The sequence below is a fragment of the Populus nigra genome, chromosome 19, assembly GCF_951802175.1.
Source record: "Populus nigra chromosome 19, ddPopNigr1.1, whole genome shotgun sequence".
Taxonomy (NCBI): domain Eukaryota; kingdom Viridiplantae; phylum Streptophyta; class Magnoliopsida; order Malpighiales; family Salicaceae; genus Populus; species Populus nigra.
Window position 1 is genome coordinate 10,459,523 of NC_084870.1, and position 9,065 is coordinate 10,468,587.

The 9,065-nt window shown below is 34.9% G+C and overlaps 1 pseudogene; it reads left to right on the plus strand.

Annotated features, from left to right (window-relative positions):
- The first annotated feature begins 2,128 nt into the window (after positions 1-2,128).
- Positions 2,129-8,774, plus strand: LOC133679939 (coatomer subunit gamma-like; annotated as a pseudogene).
- The last annotated feature ends 291 nt before the right edge of the window (positions 8,775-9,065 follow it).

A 9,065-nucleotide genomic window follows, 5' to 3' on the forward strand; every position in this document is an offset into this window, starting at 1 on the left:
CCCATAAATTCAAATTATTTATCTTTAAATTCTTTGAAAAGAGAATTGAAAAATAATATTAGAGATAAAGAATAATCTTAATTAAAAGTTTACTGTTTTAAATTTACTTTTATTAATTAGTTAATACATACTACATTAAAAAAATCATTTAAATTCAAAAATTTAAATTGTGAAGTTAGTTTCTAATCTTTAACATCAATGTCACTCTATATAGAATCTCTAACATCTTGATTAGCCGCCGCGATCTTGATATTAACCCTCTATTTCCCATTCAAGAAAATCTTATTTCAAAATTAAGGAGCGCGGCAAGATACGGTCATGTTATCTCTGGGCGGCCCAACTACTTGAATGTCTACCGTGTGAAGCAATTTCCTGCTGGCAACCCATTTAAGCCAACGTGTTTCTCGGGCACAGTCAAAGCAATTTTTTAAGACAAGTATCTGCCCTTTTGACCAATAGCATGTATAGTGTAAGCGGGGATTAGCCATTTTTAAATTGTTATGCAAATACCTTTTCACAGTATAGTACATAGTATTTTGAATAGTATAAATATATATTTTTTTATTATATATACTCTAGTAGAAAAAAATTATTTGAAAAGTGAATTGTATTAAAGTGGAAGAAGCAAGTGCTTTACTTTTTTATTTTTTAATAAGTTTGATGTTGTTGTTTTATTTAATTGATTTATTTTTTTATTGGCTCCACTTTATTAGTTTTAATTTTTTTGAGAGACATGTAAGAATATTTTTTTTTAGAGAAAAAATATATTTTGATATTTTATTTAGCATTTAATCTGAAAAGTGTAAAACAAGCATGGGTTAAAAAAAATATACTTTTTATATTTTTGACTTTACATTGCTCTAACGCCACAAAGTTCAATTTGCCTTCCATAAAACAAGCATGGGAACGCCAGAGAGGCATGGAAGTTTGAAACAAATGTTACAAGCACATGAAGACCAGAATTCTGGCAATTCTGATGACGACAACAGCTCATGCAGCACAGATACGAAGATGTTTAGGTAGCCACGAGAATGAATATGCAAGTAGGGAATCTATTATTTACATTGAGCTGTTTCGAATCACGGTACACACACAATGAAAATTGAGCTGCTCATGGGATGGAATAGTAGCAAGTAGTGTTATCTATTATTTACATCCCAACAATCACATTAAAAAAATAGATAAACATGGGAGAAGAAGAATAAAATTAAAAAAATAATAATAAGAATATTTTTATAAATAACTTTTTTTCATACTTGTATTTATCTATTTTTTCAAAATAAATTTAAAAAATAACTAAAAAAACCATAATAATTACCCCTTGATCACTATAAAATTTTTCAAGTTTGTTTTTTTTTTAAAAAAAACGACACAAAAAACCAACAATTAAAGCACACCCAATGTCCTTTCATATTTTAAATCATGGGTAGCCATTCTATATATGACTTAAAAAATATATGTATTGTTGAATTAATTTAAGTTAATTATTTTTATTTAAATAATATTGTTTTGTATTTTTTTTATCTAGATTTAAATCAAATTTAGTTATTATAGCTTAAGCAGTCAGTAAAGCTAATGACTAATTAGACTCTAGGTTTATTCTTTAGAGATTACCGGTTCGAGTCTCATAAATATTAAGACAATTAAAGATTTATATAATTATTAATTTTAAAATTAATAAAATTAATTAAGATATACATAAATTCACCTGAATATATATATATATATATATATATATATATATATATATATATATATATAAAATTAAAGACAAATAAGTATTATTGTCATGGTACCTCAAACCCAGTTTAACTATCTCCTAGATGTATCTCCAATGTACGAAACCAAGATTGCAAGGGAGTGATTACTGTGGTCTTGAGAGAGGTAATAATTATTTTTTAAAATATTTATATTTTAAAATATATTAAAATAATAATTTTTTTATTATTTAAAAATTATTTTTAATATTATAAATCAATCAAAATAATCTAAAAAATAAATAAAAAATAATAAAATATTTTTTTTAAACATACAAAAAACAAAAATAAGCGGGCTGTTAGAAGCTAAACCCAAAATCCCGAGGTTAGAAAAGAGGAAAAACAGTTCCACATAAACGTGGCTTTCGTTCATTTGTTAATAGCATCACTTCTAACAGACTCCACATCACTCACTCCCATGAGATTTTTAATCCGCTCCTCTTCAAAACACAAGACACACAGGACACGGAGAGAGCTCTTCTTCTAAAACTTTCACTCGTGCCTTCATTGTAAGAAGAGAATCAAGCAATAAACCACATATCCTGCAATTTATTAACGTAATTGGCGATGGCACAACCTCTCGTGAAAAAAGACGATGATCACGACGATGAAGGTAATTCCGCTTGTCTTGATTCTCGATAATTCGTTACATTTTTGCACGAACTGACACCGTTTCTTTTACCGTTCTCTTTGTTCGATTTAGGCTTTCTTGATTCAATTTAGGGGTTCATTTCCAAATATTTGGTGATAGAATCAGATCAGTAACTAGGTTCTGGATCTGTTCCATTTTGGATAATTTTAATGCGTTTGGTTAGGTATTGTTTGATTAAGAATCGGATCCGAGATTGTGAGATTTGATTTATTGATCTGATCTGTGTTTTATCTAGGGTGTTTTCGAGCCCTAAATTACAATGTAGATTGTTGATTCGATTTAAATCCGATTAAATTCACATGCTCTAATGTGATATAGTGTGACTTTTTGTATTATTGATCCAATTCGTGTAATTCCTTGTTAATTAGTCCCTGTCCTTCAGAATCGTAGATTCTTTGAGGATTACTTTTTAATTGAGTGTAATTTTGGCTGGCCTTTAATATTTAAACCATGTAATGTTTACTTTTACAGCAGAGTACTCTCCGTTTTTGGGGATTGAGAAGGGCGCTGTTCTTCAGGAAGCTAGGGTTTTTAATGATCCTCAGCTTGATCCGAGAAGATGCTCTCAGGTTTTTGTTTTCTGTTGCCTTAATCTTTTGCTGTAGCTTGTATTTTTAGGTGATAACCGGAGTTAGTTTGTTTCCGGGGTTTGGTGTGTTTGTTTCATTGCAGGTTATCACAAAGCTTCTTTATCTACTGAACCAAGGAGATTACTTCACCAAGGTATAGTGTTTCTGCTAGAGAGCTTAAATCTTAAATATTTTAGGAATTGTAAAATCCTTTTGTTTTCTCAAAGAGTTGTTGTTGTGTAATTGACCCTGTTTGGATGAATTTGTTTTCATAATTCCTATATTAAAGCTTCATACATGGAAAAATGTCTTAATTTTTCTTTCAATATCTATGTAGACTGAAGCCACAGAAGTTTTCTTTTCCGTGACAAAGCTTTTCCAGTCGAAAGATTTTGGTTTGAGGAGAATGGTTTATTTGATTATAAAGGAATTATCGCCATCAGCAGATGAGGTTATATGCTATGCTTTAACTTTGTTTTCAAGTCTAATCTTTTTTTGCAGATGTACAAAGTATTGATTACTGACCAATTATGTTCCTTATCAACAACAGGTTATTATTGTCACAAGCTCCCTAATGAAGGACATGAATAGCAAGACTGATATGTACCGAGCAAATGCCATTCGTGTGCTTTGTCGGATAACAGATGGAACCCTTCTTACTCAGATCGAACGATATCTGAAACAAGCAATAGTTGACAAGAATCCAGTGGTTGCTAGTGCAGCCTTGGTCAGTGGGATTCATTTACTCCAGGTACTGGTTAATTGCCCTTGTAGCAAACTGTTTTCTTTTCCAATTCCCTCTCCAAAATTTCTAATATATTTGTTAATGTTTTTCAGACGAACCCAGAGATTGTCAAAAGGTGGAGTAATGAGGTTCAAGAAGCTGTACAGTCAAGGGCTGCCCTTGTACAATTTCATGCACTGGCTTTGCTCCAGCAGGTAAGTATATTTTCCAGTTTGATCAGCATTAATGGATTTTTCTTCTTAATTTGGAACCTCCTATGAGATTTAAATCAAATAATGACCTATGGTTTTCTTGGTAGAAGAAGTTTAAGTGAAGATATAATGATGTGGCATTGAGAGTTTCTTTGTAAATTTTATATATAAAAGAATTGAAGTGCTGCTCTTCATAAGGTCATTGCATAACAGCCTTGATGTTACTGAGTTTGTATTTCACATAACAGTTGAGACCCAGGAAATAAATTTAATGTTCGATTTTAAATTTGTTTAATTTGCCTTGCCTCATTGCTTTCTTGGAAATATAACTGTTATAGAGGTCCTATGTAGAATTAAACATATCAATGACATAAAGAATCCTTGTGCTTTCCAAACTTGCAGATACGACAGAACGATCGACTTGCTGTTAGTAAGTTGGTTACTAGTTTGACTAGGGGAACTGTTCGCTCACCACTGGCTCAATGCCTCTTAATACGTTATGCTAGTCAGGTTCGTCTATTCTAGTCAGACATATATTTTGATACTTGTCACTCATTTAATGTGAGCTACGATGATGGCTTTATTACTCTTTGCAGGTTATTCGTGAGTCAGCTAACACACAAACAGGGGACCGTCCTTTCTATGATTTTCTGGAGAGTTGTCTGCGCCATAAGGCTGAAATGGTGATATTTGAGGCTGCCAGAGCAATTACAGAGCTCAGTGGTGTGACAAACCGAGAATTGACTCCAGCGATCACTGTTCTCCAGCTCTTCTTGAGTTCTTCCAAGCCTGTGCTGAGATTTGCAGCTGTCCGCACTTTGAACAAGGTTATGATTTTACTTTCAGTTATGACTGGCTGTTTTTATGGTCGAATGTTCTGATGCTAGTAATGTAGATTGTAGGGTTATTGCTTGTGCAAGGGAGTGTGTTGTATTGCTCTTGTAGTTTTCCAGAATGCCGGGGAATCAGATTTTGGTGATGGGGTTGTTGGAACTTTTGTGCTTTGTCCCAGTGAAAGTGCCTGTGTTTTGTTCACGAGAGGAGTGTGCGAAATATTAAACTGCTCAATTTTCATTGATGTTGATTACCTGAAAAGATTTATCATCATCTTGTTTGGAAATTTTCACATCATATATGCTGACCATGACTTGAATATTTTGCAGGTGGCCATGACTCATCCCATGGCTGTCACAAACTGCAACATTGATATGGAGAGCTTAATTTCTGACCAGAACAGAAGCATTGCCACTCTTGCAATCACCACTCTACTTAAGACAGGAAATGAATCAAGTGTGGATCGCTTGATGAAGCAGATAACAAATTTCATGTCAGATATAGCTGATGAGTTCAAAATTGTTGTTGTGGAAGCCATAAGGTCACTGTGTTTGAAGTTTCCCTTGAAGTATAGATCATTGTAAGCAATATTTCCGAGAATTTATTGTTTGAAATTATATGTTTTCATGGACATTTCACTCTATATATATAATCCCTTGTTACATAGCCCGTGCTAATGTTCTTAGCTGTTACCTTCAGGATGAACTTTTTAAGCAACATTCTCAGGGAGGAAGGGGGATTTGAGTACAAAAAGGCTATTGTAGATTCAATTGTGATCCTTATCAGAGATATCCCTGAAGCAAAGGAAAGTGGTTTACTTCATTTGTGTGAATTTATTGAAGATTGTGAATTTACCTATCTATCCACACAGGTAGCATTTCTCATCATTCATAAGATCGCTGCTTTTATTGATGTTGTTATGCTTTTTTCCCCATCTAACTATGTTAGTTGCTATTTCATTTGCCTTATTAGATACTCCACTTTTTGGGGATTGAAGGCCCAAAGACCACAGATCCCAGCAAATATATACGCTATATCTACAACCGTGTGCATCTTGAGAATGCTACTGTCCGGGCTGCTGCTGTGAGCACTCTGGCAAAATTTGGTGCTATGGTTGACGCACTGAAGGTACTGTGGGCATGATCTTTGCATACTTGTGTCCTGTGGTATCTGGTATGACTACTTTCATTGAAGACGGACTGCTTTCTTACATGAGCTGGAAAATTTATTGTTGCTTTGTGTTGCAGCCACGAATTTTTGTCCTGTTGAGGCGCTGTATCTTTGACAGTGATGATGAGGTGAGCTTCTTTAGAATAGTGCACTTTGCAAAGTTTATATAAATTGACGCGTTACTTTTTTTAGCATCATACACATCTCATGGAGTCTAAGTCCATGAATATGTTTGTGTGCACATGCATGAGCCTCCTATTGAAAGAACGCTGTTTGTTAATCACGTTCAATCCTACCTCTTCAAAAACTTGTGTTGTTTTTTCACATGTTATTTTTTTGAAGTATCTCCTCTTCCTTGTCCGCAGGTTCGTGATAGAACAACACTTTATCTCAGCACACTTGGCGGTGATGGTGAAGTGGTTGAAACTGATAGAGACACAGACTTTTCTCTTTGGAGACCTGGATATCCCTCTTGTGAATCTGGAGACAAGTTTGAAAAATTATGTGAGTTTTCTGTTCTATCTTACCCATTTTGCACTCCTATTGTATTCATCTCATGTGTTTTCTGTTGATGCAGGAGCCTTCTGAAGAGCCGTTTGATATTGATTCTGTTCCAAAAGAAGTCAAGTCTCAGCCGCTTGCTGAGAAGAAAGCCCCAGGCAAAAAGCCAACTGGTCTTGGTGCTCCTCCGGCTGGTCCTCCATCTACCGTTGATGCTTACGAAAGGCTTCTTTCCTCTATTCCAGAGTTTTCGGACTTTGGGAAGCTTTTCAAGGTTCTTTATCCAAATTATTTCTCACCACATTAGCCACATGGCACACCATGTTTTTGAATTGCTGAGTTAGGAATGATTAAATTTGAGCTTTCTTTCTTTCTACAGTCCTCGGCACCTGTGGAGCTTACAGAAGCAGAAACAGAATATGCAGTTAATGTTGTTAAGCACGTCTTTGATAGGCATGTTGTGTTCCAGTACAACTGCACCAACACGATTCCTGAGCAATTATTGGAAAATGTAATGAGATGTTTGGAGAGCTGTATTTACTTTTCTGTCTACTCGGTTCTATCTTATCAAATTGTTCTGTTGACTTCAGGTCTCTGTTATTGTGGATTCGTCAGAAGCGGATAACTTTGCAGAAGTAGCATCCAAGCCTTTACGATCTCTTCCTTATGATACACCTGGACAAACCTTTGTGGCATTTGAGAAGCCTGAGGAAATCACTGCTGTAGGAAAGTTTTCAAACACATTGAGGTTCATTGTTAAAGAGGTACATTTTCCTGCTTTATTCTCGTGACGATGCATGCATTTGCTTTTTCTAAGTTATTGTGCATGAAACTTTTTTGTAATTTAACTTGGTTAATTTGCTATTTTGATGTATTAAACTGGTTTGAATTGTTTGCTCTCACAGAAAACGAAGTAATTTCATTTAGATATTTGGTTTAGTTTATTCAAAAGATATGCAAATGTTTGTTGGAATATTTTTCTGTTCACAACCACTATATAGTTCTTGGTATAATTTTTTGACTCTTTTGTATTGGGTGTTTTCTATTAGGTTGATCCAACTACTGGTGATGCAGAGGAGGATGGCGTTGAAGATGAATACCAACTGGAGGACCTTGAGGTTGTTGCAGCAGATTACATGATGAAGGTCGGAGTCTCCAATTTCAGGAATGCTTGGGAAAGCATGGGAGATGAATTTGAGCATGTGGATGAATATGGCCTTGGCCCAAGGGAGAACTTGGCTGAAGCTGTTATCGCTGTCATCAACCTTCTTGGCATGCAGCCTTGTGAGGTTAGTTTATCATTATGTGATTACACAATGAAGTTAATTACTGAAAATTTGACTATCTATAAAAAAAATAAAAATGGACCAGAACCACTTGATTTCTTAAGTTGAATTAAGAAATCAGGCCATAGCCGGAGAGGTGAAAGTTCCATTCTATTGGAGTGTGAATACTGGTATTCTGATATCGTTCCATAAATTTATCCTATTCTTGAAAATCGCTGATCATCTTTCTGAAGTCAATCACACTGAATGCTGGTATTCTGATATCATTTCATAAATATGCAAGATGAAGACTATGCTGTTATCCCTTGATGATTAGAGTTGCAATATTTGAGCTGCATAGGACCGCATTAACTGCATAATGCTAATGAGACCTTCAATTTGAACTATTTTTATCATTTAGTGGTCCTTTTTGGTTTTTTCAAGTATGATATCATTATTTGATATTTGAAGTCTTGTTGGAAATACGTCCCTATAATCTCTTTTAGCTGATGTTCTTATATATTTTCTTGTCTTCTGTGGTGTTCAGGGAACAGAGGTTGTTGCAACCAATTCAAGGTCACACACGTGTCTACTATCTGGTGTTTTCCTAGGCAACGTGAGGGTGCTTGTGCGGTTGCAGTTTGGAATTCAAGGTTCTAGGGATGTTGCAATGAAACTGGCTGTTAGATCTGAGGATGAAGCCGTCAGTGATACCATTCACGAGATTGTATCAAGCGGCTGAGTTGTCAGTCCAGTGATTGTTCCTCTTTCTACTTTGGCTATTTGTTTTTTTTGGCGGATGAGGTCAGGGGCAGATTGCTGTAATCAATTAAAACCTGCTATACAAAGAGTTGCAAGTCATGGAAGGGAAGTTAGGCTTGCAGGGAGATTGTATTTGCATTTAACTTGAGCCGACCTTTTCTCTCCTCTTTCTAGGCTAGCAATGTCACTCTTGTATAATGCAAATCAGGTCAGATAGAAAGATTTTTCTTTCTTTTATTTTCCCTCCCGGAAAATTCTAATGTGGCATTTCAGTATAGAGTGTTCCATTAAGTATAAATTAACTTTTGTCCGTGATATGGGACATTTATTTTTGGGGCTCGTATGTTATCATCACAGTATTATGCATTTGCAATAATTAATGATTGTAGTAGCATTGCAAAAAAAACTTTTGTGCTGCATTCATTACTCTTGTTTTTGCCATGTCATTTTAATAATGGTAGCTGGGCTGTAAAATTCCGTACTAGTCGATGAAGGGGTAAGCCTTCAATTCCGTCTCGTATTGATCTCGATACACTTGAGGAAATCATGGCAAGAAGTTTTAGGTATCTCACAATTTCCGCTTCAGTTATGATTAATCAACGAGTCCGAATGTAAAAAC